This window comes from Falco punctatus (genome assembly GCF_963210335.1).
Source record: "Falco punctatus genome assembly, chromosome: 12".
NCBI lineage: Eukaryota > Metazoa > Chordata > Aves > Falconiformes > Falconidae > Falco > Falco punctatus.
The window spans coordinates 12,297,251-12,311,505 of NC_137592.1; the positions used below are offsets into that span (position 1 = coordinate 12,297,251).

The following is a 14,255-nucleotide window of genomic DNA, read 5'->3' on the forward strand; positions in this document are numbered from 1 at the left end:
TCCACTGTCTCTCTCTACATCCCTATGCAGAGGTTCTGTCCTTCCTCTGAATTTAGGTTGATGGTTATTCCTTTGTGTTGAGTTGTTTGTGGGTATAGAGCAATGTAAGCAGGAGGGGTGGTATTTTTAATGGAGAGGGGATTTTGGAAGACTAGCTGGCAGACATGAAGCTACTGAATCTCACAAAAATTATAGTTTAAAAACCTCAAAACTGACTGTCCTGGTAATTCACAGTGACAGGAAAAGACACATTCCCAGATACAAACTTGAATGTCAGGACTAGCTTTAACAGCACAGAAGTGTCAGAACATTTTAGTAAGGCTGTGAATTTTGATGGGTGATGTATGCATAGGAGTAAAAGCTGTTACAGTAGACCAGGGGAGTAGAAATAAGTAATTTTGGTTTGTCTCAGTAGAGGAACAGTTTAACAACTTCAGTTAAAATTCTCCCACCTGTTTATAATCTTCCCAATAAACAAACATATACAGATTGCTGCAGATGAAAGGTAGAAAGTGTTGGCTTGAATGGCATAGTCTGATATTTACAAACAACTCTGAAAATGAGCTTTAAAATGGAAGCTTCCAAGACATCTGAAGAGTAGGTGGACATGTTAAAAAGGCATCATTTAAGAAATTGTGTGTATACTCTCTGTAATAAAACAGTGTGGTATCTGTGGAAGTAGGAGCAGCTGTGTGTGTATGTTAAAAAATCTGTGTACGTTAAAAATCCTCGTCTGAAATGGTACCAGATAATTTTTCAGGTGCTCTGATTCAGTGTGTTTTTTCAGTCCATCTGGCGAAGTAGCTGTCTTGGCTTTCTGCATTTCAGAGTTTGTAGGTTTGGGGTTAATGTCCTGAATGTACAAATATGGTCCCAAAGTCAAGTTTAACGATAGCAATAATATATAGATGTGGCTTGAAAAGAAAGGATAGAGTATTGTCAAATTCAAGAACTATGTCAATTTCTGTTGAGTAAAAGGGAATGAAGCCACATGACATTTTTTCATTGTGCTTTTCTTCAAAAGTAAGTACCTGAAGTTGGACACTGGATTCTGCTCGGTCATGGATTTGAGATACCATTGTTAGGAAGTTGTACTTTAAAATGTCTGTAATTTAAATTTAGTCTACCTTGTTCACTAACCAGGCTAAGTTGTTGTGAAATGTGTGCCCTTCTGCTTGCACAGCATCAGAAGAGAAACAGCTTTTAAAGCTTGCAGATCTCAAACTGTTCGTGGCAATTTGACAGGAAAGAGTTTATTCAGTTCTACATGCAGGATGTGAAGTAGTGTCAAACATAGATATCTATTTTTTTTTCTTTCTATTTAGTGCTGAAAGACAAGAATTTTCCAAACACAACAGTTTAGATCAGAGCTCTATTTTGCTAACTTCCAGGAGATTTGTCCTTTCAACCTTTGTAACCATCTTGATGGCCAAGAAAACAATCTGTGGACAAAAGGACTCTAAAAATTTAGTATGGCTTTCCCTAGATAAAAATGTTTTTCAAAATTTAAGAGAAATGTCACATATTTGGGGAAGAATACTGTTTATATCTTGAATGATAAAAGCCAGAATAGACCATTGGGAACTTGTCTGTCACGAGTTGTAGGCCTTTTCTAAATTGTTACCCAGTTCTGTCAGTACATCTGATTCAAACAATTCAAGCAGAGCTAGGAGTCAATGGGCAGGTTTTAGATGTTTTGTTGGGTTTTTTTAACAAAAATCCAAATAACACAGAATCCACCACAAGCCTTGGTAAATTGTTCTACTGTCAAGAAAAAGTACATTTTCTTTCTTACCCTGCTTTGTTTAGCTTCAGTCTAGCAGACATAAATGATAGTATTGGTCTTGTGGCTCTTCTGAATTTTTTTTTTTTTTGGTGGCATTCTCCTGGAATTGTGGCTACCAGGACTGGACATGGTGATGGCCAAACACAGAATTGCTGGACCTTACCTTTTCCTTGTCAGTACCCTCTTATGCAGCAGGGAATTGCAATAGCCTCCTGTGACTACAGCACAAAACCATGAGGTGTAACACCAAGTGACTCAAGCAGTTAATCTTTATTGTTTTTTAAGCTATCAGAAAAGTGTCATTAGTAGCCGTCAAGTGCTATAATGTTTTGACATGTTAACTTTGTTTCATTCTTGCTTCCTGCATCTACTATTGGAATACTCTAGGAAAAAGAACAGAAATAGGAGTTCATTGTACTTGCTGGGGTGAGGGCTGTTGCTTTCCAAATGCAGCGTGCATACCAAGATGTTCATTATGTGGGTAAAACCCTTTTTTGCACTCTGCTGAGGGCATGAATGCTAAGTTTGACCAAGGAGCAAATGGCTATATCCAGGTGCCTAGTAAATGACAGCCTTTCAGTGAAAAGTCCAAGAAGAACATTTTGGTGTCTGGAAAGACATATCAGAAAAATTTCTGTATCTTCTGCATAAGAACGATGACTAGCAAAAGGCATAATTTATTAAGCTTAATCAAGTTCTAAAGCAGTCCTTGGTTCGTCTTGTTGAATAGTAAGCCACTGGGAATGTAACAGCCAAAATGCAAGGCAGATTAAGAGCCTCTCTGTATTTTTCAGGTATTTTCGATTTTCAGGTATTCATAATACTTTTGTTTTTAAAGTTGAGATTTCACTTTAAGATGTAATGCTCTTTCAGCCTGTATTGGCACCCTGGGTGAAACTGCCTGCCTCCTTTCAGACAGTCTGAAATATTCACTTTGGGAGCTGTGAACTTTCTTAATCAGCAGCTGCTAACCTGGGAACCTGGCGACTATTAAAAGTTAACTGTTCTACTGCAAGCTGCTAATGTGTTGTATTTGGAGAGTTTTGGTTTACTAATTAGGTGCAGATTTTTTTTTCTTTTCATTGTTGCTTGGGCCTTTCTTCCAATGCTAAATGTCTCTGCCTTCCCACTTTTGTTCTCTAAAGTGAATGGATTATGGTCTTTTCAGGAATGGCAAGAGTTTAACAGTAGTTAGGGTGGCAGGATTTTTGTCTCAGAAAATGTATATATTTAATTTGAATTATTGCAGGATAACCTATATTTAGTGTTCTGCATTTGAGATTTTAAACTAACAAAACAGCAACAAAATCCCATTTTTCCCCAAGAGTTTAACTTAAGAAGCATAGGACTATAGCAATAGGAATGTTGACGAATTATTTCCAACATGGATCTTTGTAGCTGTTGGTGAACAATTTAACAATTTCCTCCAGTAAGGATCTCCTTGGGCTCCTTCCTTGGAGCCCAAGTATGCTGCCCCACAGCTTCCACAACCAGAAGAAGCATACGTCTGGTGAATCCTGGTAGCGCCCATGTACAGAGGAGAAGGAATGCCAGTTTGGTAATATCATCGTCCTTTTAGAACTTACTGTAGATGCCTTTTGCTAGGACTGTGTTTCAAAGAATTTTGGTTATGATATTTCTATTCCTTCCCATGTGAGCTATATCCAGAGAGCCAATAATTTCTTCCTGTCCAGTACTGAAGGAGCAACACTGAGATGTTGATGCCCTCCTTGGATGCAAGTTCCCTCTTGAATTTCTTGTGTGTACTGTCTCTGGCCATGTGCTCTTCTGTAATTCAGGGAGCTGACGTGTGTTGCTTCCCTGCGTTTTGACAGAGGCTATCTCTGCTAAAGAAACAATATGGACTTTTACAAGAGAAGAGATCCCCACACTATGCCTTAAATTAATGCAATCCGGGTACATTGTTACTGTATTAAGTGTGTGTGTGTGTTTCTGAATATGGATTGGATTTGCACTTGGGCAATTGACCTCAGTTTTGCTCCCCTTGCCTACTAAGGAGAGCAGGACTAGCTGGCCACTTCTGTGGCTTGGATTCTGACCATCTTTACATTGGTATTGTTTTCAGAGTTGGTGGGATCTTTTTGTCACAGTTATTGTGGTTTTTGTTTGTTTGTTTTCTTTTTTGTTCAAGCTGGTGGTTTGTGTTGTTTTTGCTTTGATTCCCTCCCCCCAGCCTCGTTTGAACAGAGGTTTTTGTCAGCATTGCAAGTGTCTGTCCTGGGCTGTACAATGTGTGTGTCACTTTTCCTTAAATTTCCAAAGGATGGTAAACCACGCTTATCAACATATCGCTCCTACCATGACTTGAATTCTGACTTCCTGAAGCTTGCAAGAGCCATTAGAAACTTGTTTTAAATAACCTTCATTAAAGCCAGAAGTTAATATTATCTACTTACTGAAGTATTAAGTAAATAAATGTGCCATTTACACAGGAAAGCAGGTCCCCAAATTATGTTCTTCTGTTTTTCTGCCTACACTCCACTGCCTTCCACACTAGCTGTATGAATTAGTACACAAAAGACTTGAGCATGTGGTAACAGCTCATTCTTGGTCAAGACAAGAGGTGCACCCATGCCCAAAGGGATTGCTGCACCTTGTTTCTGTACTGCTAGAGTTGTATAAATATGACATGTGATGACCAAGCAGAGTTATAACAGTCTAGCAGCAAGTGTCACAATACAGTGTAAGGTCTTGGCATGTGTGTGCTTTGTTTCAGAACTGGCTTCTCTCAACTCTGAAGTAATTAGTGCAACACAGATAAAGTATAGGCTTAGTATATTTAGCTGGTGTTGGTCTAGTCAGACCTAAATATAACTTTTGCCCTGTGCAACTGATTGATTCTCCTATGTGTCCCCCAGTACTCTGTAGCATGAGGGGCAAAATGTCTGAGATTTCCAAGAGGTAAGCTACGGCATTGCTGAAAAGCCAGGTGGTTGTTAAATTATGGTTGAATTTGGCTGTTGGACACCTGGTATAGGTCTCCTCAATATCCTGGGAGTGGAGTGTCACTGGTGATCTGTCTTAATTCTGTGGACAATGGGTTTGGCAATGGATTTTATATTTAATGGTCAGCTTCAGGATCTCTCTCCCCTTTGATCTATCTCCGTTGTTGGAAGTAGCATAAGGAACACAGTAACTGGTGCTGAGGAGTAAAAGGGAGTGAAAGGGACCTGCAAATGCAGAGCTGTGCTTCTGAGGTAGGAGCGAGGGAAAAGAGTTGTCTTGTTGAACTTGATGATCTTAAAGGTTTTTTCCAACGTAAATGAGTCTATGCTTCTATTTGGCCTGTGAGGGTTGCAGAGAGGTGCAGCTGCGTGTTGTCATTTGTTACCTAATGTCTAGCCTAGTTTCTGTTGAAATATCTCATTAATTTTGGGGGTTTTATTAATGTGGCTTTTGGAACAAATTAAATGTGACCAAGATCCCAGCAAGGATCTGAAGTCTTTCTGCTAAAGAACTCTTTATACAAATTAACACCAATTTGCATCATTAAGCGCACGCTTCACTTGGGCTGCCCAACAGGATTGAACACTGAGACAGAAACCGCCTCTTGCAGTGCCTTTCTTATAAGGTGACAGCCACTCAGGCCCAGGTTGTGCTTTGGCGAGCACGTTGCGTGTTCTTTTGCAGCCTTTCTGAGGAGGGGGTAGTTGCTTTACAGCAGTCTGAGTTTGCTGCGATCCTCCTCAAAAGGGCCATGTATCTTCAATGTCTTCAGATACTGACTAGCAGTTGGATATTCCGTGCCTCTCCTTATGTGCCCCGAGGATTTACAGTGTTTTAAGGTGTGTGAGAAGGTTTGTTCAGGTAGGAGAGCTCATCATAAAAAGTTGTAACTTGTTTCTTGCAACAAAGGCAAGTTGTTGTTTTGGTTGAGTATGGTATTACACCACTGTGTGTGTCAGTGTCAATTTATGCCAGGCTTTAAATAGGATACTTTGTAATGAGTTTGTTTTCTGGTAGCCTGTAATCCTTTCAGGCTAGCTAACATTAATGAGTGGCAGCATTACTGTGGCTGGTTTTCGTTTGATCATGCACAGCCCTAGTCAGGAAATGGGTGAGGAGCATGAGTCATGATTACATTACCCTAATGTGACTGCCTACTTGAAGTTTTCTTTTTGCCGCCAATACGCTTTCCCTTGACACTACTTCTGAAAACAAAATGTCCATTTTGGAGCACTTTGAAATATTGACCTTTAAACAGAGGGATTTATGTTCTCTTGCAGTCCCAAGGCAAAGTTCTAAGCGGGAGCCCCTGCAGAGTGCAGAGAGAACACGAACGTTTGCAAAAAGCTTTTCCAAAAAGCTGCAAAGGACAGGACTTGACTTGCAGTACATTAGGTCTGCTTGGGTTCATTGGATCCAGCATGTTTCTCTGACCCATTTAATTATTCTGTCATGTTGCCTGCACATGCAAGCTTGAGGTCCAGTCTTCTCTACACACAGATGCTGTCATCTCATTCACCGTTTGGGTAAGCTGTGTCTTAGAGATGTACTTATCTTTTGAAATATGGCTGCAGTGACGGGAAGATAAGTGCTGAGTGCTGGCTGAGGTAAACCCCTGAGTGTTGAGGAGGTAGCTTTAGTGGGATTTGAGACAGCAGCATTTCAGACAGTTTAATTAAATACATGGGGCTTACAGTTTAAAAGAAATATCAACGGCTAATCAGTAAACTAGCTTTAGCACTGAATTGTCACTGTGCCAATCTGAATATTCAGACAGTATACCTCTGTACAAGTGCTGAGTATATTGATTTCTTTCAAATTAAACTGATCAACTCTGCCTGGTTTTAAGACCAGTATGTGAAATACGACTGTTGGCACAGAGAGTGAATGCACTGTGATACTGCTTGATATATTTCAGAAAAAAAGAAGTCTGATCAATCTGGGACAAGCAACTCAAGTTAACAGAACCAAGCATCTGTGGCAGAGAGATCTCAGGAGGAAATGGGGACCCCTGTGCTGCTGTCCAGCATGATGTGTCCCTATCAGCTGGGGCATGTCACAGGTGCCACTGACATGCTGCGGAGCAAAGCCAGAATATGAGATGTGTTTCAGTTGTCACTTATTCCTCCAGATTCTTACTTCCCTCAAATGATGCCTTCAAATAGTGAAGTTGTTTTGTTAGGAGTTACACTATAAACTCACAGTGAAGATGGAATTTCTGTTGTTTTTCCTTTTGTTTCATATCAGGGTGATAAAACAGTTACTTTAGTTGTATTGCCAATCTACTTCAAATTGCATATAGATATAAAAAAAAAAAATAGAAGCCGTATTTACTCCATGATTTCATCCCCATTCCTAGAAATGGGCATAAGTTGGACCAAAAAAAGAAATTATGTGAAGATTTTTGTAACTCATTGAAGAATCTCCTTTTTTCCATCTACCCCAACCCCATGCTCTTTGATCTCATTTTGATGACCATTGAACTCTCTGAAGGAGGTAAACTGCAACATAGCAGAGGATTCATCCTTTTTCTATGTAATAAAACAAATGAGTCCTGTGCGACCCTATATTTTTCTGTAGCTTTGTACCTCTACCTGACTGTTAGCCTTCACATATTGAGGGCTCTTTGGCCTTCAAGTTTGTTTTAAAAATAGTTTATCAGCCACTTCAAGATGGTAAATACTTATTTCAATGGAAGCACTTTGAGAATTGAATAATGGGAGAACTGGTGATTATAATATGCCTATGTCACTTGTGTGTTTCAAGGGGATGATAAAGAATATTTGACTTGGAGATGAAGGGTATTTGAGAGTTGGAGGTGGGGAGTTCAGGGTAGGGGGTTTTGGGGGTTTTTTGGTTGGTGGTTTTTTTTGGTTTTTATTTTTTATTGAGATCTTGCAATATGATTTTATTTTAGATTGCCTTTTGCCAGGAGCTACTAGTTAAGGTAATGTTAAGCTAGAGATCCTTTTAAAAACATAGTAGTAATAATATCATCTTAGATATGGTTCAAAAAACTTTCTCAACATGACAGCAGCCTTGGGAACCGTAAGGCAGAAGCTACTGGACATACCAAGCCATTTTTACAACAGAAATGAGTGAAATCTGGCTGTAATTCCATGGACATTTTTTCTTGCAGAAGAGTTGATTAAGAATTGCTCATCCATTCTGCCAGAACTCCATGCTCTCAAAGGGTGGTGTCTCATGAGACAGCTTCATGAGCTTGTTGCAGCTCAAAGTAGCAGTCTTACTCCTAGCCTTGTGATTTTACACCCGTTTCCTATTTAGTTTTCACCCAGTTCAGTGTGCTGAACTGGCTTATAAGGGGTCAAGTGTGTGCATGCAGTAGGGGGGGAAAATGCCTTTCTGACTGCAGCAGTTATATTGAGCTTGAACTCCTTGAAGGATTGCCTTCAGTCACACTGCAGCTGTCAGTAAGCTTTTACTGTAAACTGAGTCAGTGGGGAGAACTGCTGCTGTGAGTGGTTTGCAGCATGGCTTGTAGGTCTGCCTGGCCACAGAGGGTACAAGGAACTGTGGTGCAGAACTGGGAACCAGCAGCGAGGAGTGAGGAATCCAGGGTGGAAACTTCTTAAACCAGCCTTGAGAGCAGAGCTGGGTTGGGGAACTACACCCTCTGTGTCAAAAGAGAAAGCCATCTATGCTAACCTGCTCAGAACTAAAAAGTGTGTGGATTCATAATCCACTTAAACTGATATGAGTTCTGGCTGACATCAAAAGGGGCAGCACTGCCTGTCTCAATCCACATCTTCCTAAGTTCTTCCATATGACAATACCATCACTTACATGAACATGCCTTGAGCTGCGTCAGGCAGCTGTGCTGGCTAAAAACTGTTCCTTTCTTCTCCCTCAGCAGTTGAGATTTTTCAACCAGAGCAGCCACCTAACCTTTTAGGTGGCACATAAGCTCAGGTTATAGTTGGGGGTGTGGGTGTGCATTGGGGGTGTTCCAGATTTCACAATTGTTTTCCTTTGGCCCAAGAGAACTGATGGACATCTTTTTAAGCCTCTCCATCATGTGACTTATGAGTTTATGGTCCCCAGCTATTTGCTCATCTAGTCTGCTGGCTTTGTAGGAGGAAAAGCGTGACTGCTTCACTGTACAGTCTGACGTAGCATAACCTCACCTTCAGCGGCTGCATTAGTTAAGGTGCTAGACTTTGTACTGACATGTACCTATGCCTAAATCTGCATGGTCTTGCACTCAGCCAGTTTTTGAAAGCCAATGATAAAACTGAACTATATGGTATTAAATCTGTATATATGAATGTACCAGCCAACAAAGCTAAGGAGAAGGTAATAAAGAGGGACCTTTTTTGGTCCATGGAGCTGAACAACACAATACAGTGAGCTCATTAAATTCCTATCTCTGGAGAAGAGAAGAAAAAGGGTTTTATTATTCTGGAAAACATGCTAACTGTTAGAAGCTGAAAGAAAGCTGTGACTGAAACCTGATGGAAGGTGAAAAAAATGTTTGCTTGATAAAAAAAAAAAAAAAAGGAATTATTTAAGACATCCTAATAAGTGGTCAAAAGCACAACTGGAAAAGAAGACTATAAGGCATTTGACTTAATACTGCATCACAGCCAGTTTTTTAGAATGTTAGTCCTCTGCAGTGGCAACAAAGCAAGTATTAAAAAGCATTTAGAAACTCAGAGTACATATCAGAAAGAAGTCAGTATCAGAGGGACATATTTCTATTGAAATAATGCAGAGGTCTTTTTATACAGCATTGAGCTGCATAGTATTTTTATGAGCTGCCTGTAAATAAGTGTAAAATTGTTGCAGTACAAAGTTGCAGGTGGTCAAGATTGGTGAGGAAGTATCTTCATGAGGAAGATGGAGAAATCTCAACTGATTTATTGATTGACAGCTTGAGCACGTTCAAGTATGATGTTTTCTCTTTCTGAAGTATGGCCTTGCTTTTTATCCTAAACAATATAAATCTAGCTTATTTTCTGGAGAATAATAGCTTGGAAAGCTTTCTTCCCCCGAGGAATAGAGTGTTACTGGATAAACAGTATAATATGAGCACTACCATTGGCTGTGCTGGCAAAGTTTGTTGATTAAATGAATAAATGTGTGTATTCATCCTAAAAAAATAGAATGAGGAAGTCCACTCAGACCTGAGAAATGGTAGTGATAACAACTTTCTGCTTTTGCCAATGTAGTTTATTCTGCTTGGAGAACTCATTTTTGTTACACCAGCGTAAGAACTCTTAAGTGGCTTGTAATATTATCCTAACTTGTAAATACAGGAAAATTCCTGTTGTAAGATGGTGAGGATAAAAGCAGAAATATGATCTTGTTTATAAACAAGGCAGCAATGATGAGAAGAAAGAAGTGATTTTTATCTGTGTATAAGCTGTTAGGGAGGATGATACTGAAATGTTGTCACTAATTCTGATGTTCTCTCAAAAGGATGTTGGAAAATTGGAGAGGGTTCAAAGGAGGGAGAGAGGGAGGGAGGGAAAGGTATTTGAAGGCTTAAAATTACTTCCCAGCATCACCACATGAGGAATTCCCCCTGTTCACTTCTATCAAAAATGATGACTGAGAAACAACTCGATTAGTATTCAAGTACCTTAACAGGCATGAAGGTTACTGGTTGATAAAAGGCCTTTGTAATCTCACAGACTGATACAGAATAAAATAATAACTGCAGACTGGGGCCAGTTGCTCAAATTAGACAGCAGCCCCAAATTAGATAACTTCAGCAGCTCCCTCCTGCTGTGTTGGTACAGCTGTCTGAAGGATATAATGAACCATGAAAAAGATTTTTGTTTTTCTTTTTCAAACCAGGTTGGCTTTGCTTCATTTCGTTTTCTTGTAAGGTAAAATGAAAACTCTTAAATAGGTGGAATACCTCCTTTATTTCAATATAATGCACAAGTACTTTAATGGTTTAGAGCTGAAAGTGTTCCCTGATTAATATAATTTACTCTGGCTTCGTCCATTTGAAAGGGTATTATGCAGGGAAAGGTAGCAATATTTAAAGGAGTCAACAATTAAAAATAATTTCAGGAACTTGTTTTTTCTTCATTCATGAACCTAGCTTTTAGCGGGGAAGAAGAGGAGGGTGCTGGAGAAATGGAGGATACCTGGAGAGAAAGACACTGGATGCAGCCTGCCCCTGTCTGTGCTTACACTTAATGACAATTAATACTTCAGGTGGACTGCTCAGAGCTAGTGTACTATTTATCTCTGATTTACGTGGGAAAGGGTGATGAAAATGTATCCTTATACGATTTGTCTTACATTTCCCTTTCACTTTCCCTTCTAAAGATGACTGATAATGAATTAATTACTTTGCTGTATTATTATTATTATTTCTCCCCAGCTAGTGTATAGCTGAAGTTTTCCAAGCCTTTCTTGTCATTCGTTAATACACTTGTATTATGGAGCATATTCACATTTTCTTAGTTACCTTGAGCAGACAATTGTTTCAAGAATTCAAGCTGCTTCAAATAGCAGTATCTTGGAGTATTTAGCTGCTATTAATCTGGAAAGATATATCAGGTGGAACTCTGCAGGGCTATCTTCCATCTCTCTTATTTCACAATATTTTCATGAATGATTTCACTGTATGCTTATTACATCAACAGATGATGCTAAAACTGTATGCTGTAGAGGCCCAGATTAAAATTCCAAGTGATCCTGACCATTTGAAGTGTTTGAAATTAATAGAATGCAATACAGTGAGTATGGAGGCTTTGTTACAGGGGCATAGCCAAGAACAAGATGTAGAATAACTGGCTAGACAACAGTTCTTCACTAAAGGAGCTAGGTTTTCAATGGACCACAAACTAAATATAAGCCAACGACATTGTGATGCTGAAAGAAAAATGCAGACACTCTATTAAGAGAGAAATTGAAACCTCTGCTTGAATATTGTGTTTGCTTTTGGTTGTATTTGAAGAAAGATTTGAGCTGAGGGGAGGAAGACCAGAAAAGGAGGTTGAGGGGAAGCAATCTGAGTTCCAGAAAACATGACATGTGTTGAAAGACTGAAATCTTTGTGGTGTTTAATCTGAAGAAGAAAAGGCTGAAAGGAGATGCATAAAATAATGAACTGCATTCATCAGGGCACAGATTGGAGGGACAAATTGGACAGGGGAGACTTTAGGTTAATCTTGTCTGATGACTAGCCCCTGTGAAGTAAATTAATGTGTGCAGTCTGCAGCTGTAGGGAATTTTAAGAGGAGGGTGGACAAACATCTTCCAGGACTAGCAAAAAGTACCTGAGTCTGCAGGATGATGGAGAAATGAATGAACTGCATCATAGGGTACCCTCTTGACCTGTGTTTCTGGGGACTAGGGATTTTATTTTTTTTTCCTTCACTTTCTGAAAACTGTATGTGATAGTGGGATAAAATAGGTTAGATTTGATCTAGGAAAGTAGGTTGATGCAGTCTGAGAAAATGAGTTGAAGTGTGATTAACCTGATTTTTTTTTTTAAGTAATTAAATCTGCAGCTTTAATCAGAAAGGCAAATTCTTTGATGGAGGGAGAAACAAAGGGGTGATGACTTCTAATCTGATCAGGGGAGTTGACTTTAATACAGATGAATTCAAAGGCTGGGCCTCTTATAAACAAGGTACATTTAGATGAACAGTCTGGAAGGAGAAGTGTTACCACCTGATTAGGTTAAAGTTACTCAGAAGGTGGTGGCTCTATAAGCACAGGCTCGCTGGTGGCCTGTCTACAAGCGGCCTTTCATCTTCAGAGGCTGCCAGTTGATAGGGACACTTAAGTCCACAGGAACATGAGAGGCAAGCTCTATGGTGCATCATCTGTTGCTTTTTTTCTACCTGAACACTTGGTTATACTGAGAGTTTGTTTTACCAGCATTCAGGAATTGTGACCGCATAAGTTCAAGGCTTTTTTAGAAAAACAATAAAAACATGGTTTGCACTGATGTTGTGTCAGGCATAGTGAAAGTAACAGAACTGACAAGGATGTTCTCAACACTATGCTGCTGAAGGTTACTGGTACCTAAAACGAACCCCTAAAGCCTAATTCTTCTGTGCTTGCAGGTATTTCATTGCGTAGAAAAGTTGCAGCAGCTTGTTGCATAGTTTGTGTCTGCCTCTTGCTGTGTTACTGTATTCTCATTTGGATATTTGTATAATGTACATACTTTTTTTTCTTACTGACTATCACCACAAGATAATTCAATGTTATTTTAAACAATGCTTTGGAAATGAGTTCCTCTGAAGTTCACATGCTTCTACCCATGATGCCTAAGACAAAGCCCAAGGGCTTCTCAGAGCACAGATTTGCTAGTGGTCCTGCTCTGTGGAAACAGGATTTTCTTCTATCATTTCTGCTTAAGGTTCTAAGCCTCTTGGGATTTGTGCAAAAATAAAATTTTGCACCTTGACCCTCATTTGTCTCTGGCTTTGTAAGCTTAGCTGTTGAGATATTTGCTGATAGTTTGTCCTTTTAAAATGGACTGTGGAATAAACTAAGGCATCCATGGAAAACTTTAAGCTGTTTGGAAGGCGATGACTGCTGAGTAGACAGAAGGTTTGTAAGGCAGATTGAGAAGTGCCTCTGAAAATATTAGTCTTTGTTACCAAGCAAAACACTTATGTGAGAGTGTGAAGTGATAGGAATGAAAACGAGCAAGTGTTACAGCCAAACTAAAACTTTAATTTTCACTGGGTTGAAACTTCTCTGACTTGGCACATGCTTGGATCTTGTCAGGAGAGGGTTATGTCTTCAACTGGAATAAAATTAATTTCATGTTGTTTTTCTCTTAAGTTAAGGTTTTCTACTGTAGGCTGGCAGTCTACCATGGACTTTTGGTTATGCATTTGGTTTTCTGGTAATTTCTCATTCAGCTTTCCAGTTTGACTATACATTCCCTTGGTTACTGAGCTGAAATTAGTCAAAACAGAGACTTAGCAGCAAGATCAGAAAAAGGTCTCATTTTCAGACAAAGTGAACTTTACTTTGTGGCCTAGTATCAAGATTGTAGTGTGTTTTGTCCCTTCCCTTAGCCCACGTGTACTGGTGCTTCCATTAAATCTTGCTGAATGGAGGCAGTGTGTAAGGTTCCTGTGAAAATTTTGTGGACTAGTTTTTTAGTTTTGCAGGAGTTGAGCTCTAGGCTTAGTCTCATTAAGCCTTTCTTCATTTGCCAAAGTTGGATTTTTTTCTACTAAAAGCTTTTTTTTTTAAAACCATGTTATATTGATATAGGTTCTTCCTTATTTAATTGTAAATGAAATATGAGTAACAACAGTATTTTAGGCTAAGTGAATATTTCCAGAGTTATGATATATTTCAGCTGTTCAGAGTAGCTTGGAATCTGTACTCCTTTGGACAGTAGTTGACAAAGAGGATAGATATGCAGAAACAAAGTACAGTTGCTCTGAAGCCTATTATGCTGTATGTGGAAATCTTGCTCATATAGGAGGGAACCTTTATCTTTTATTTACAAGGTGTAATTTGTAGATGTTCACTAAAGTGGCTA

The 14,255-nt window shown here is 39.3% G+C and overlaps 1 protein-coding gene across 3 annotated transcripts in view; it reads left to right on the forward strand.

Moving 5' to 3' along the window:
* CDC42EP3 (CDC42 effector protein 3) overlaps positions 1 to 14,255 on the forward strand; it is a 68,838-nt gene that overhangs the window by 13,183 nt on the left and 41,400 nt on the right. Inside the window, exon 2 of one of the 3 annotated variants that reach the window (XR_013931321.1) lies at positions 6,034 to 6,279. The exons of the other annotated variants lie outside the window; for them this stretch is intronic. The gene's annotated coding sequence lies outside the window, so the exon portion shown is untranslated. Of the gene's footprint in view, positions 1 to 6,033; positions 6,280 to 14,255 lie in introns of those variants that run through there. 3 annotated transcript variants of the gene reach the window in all.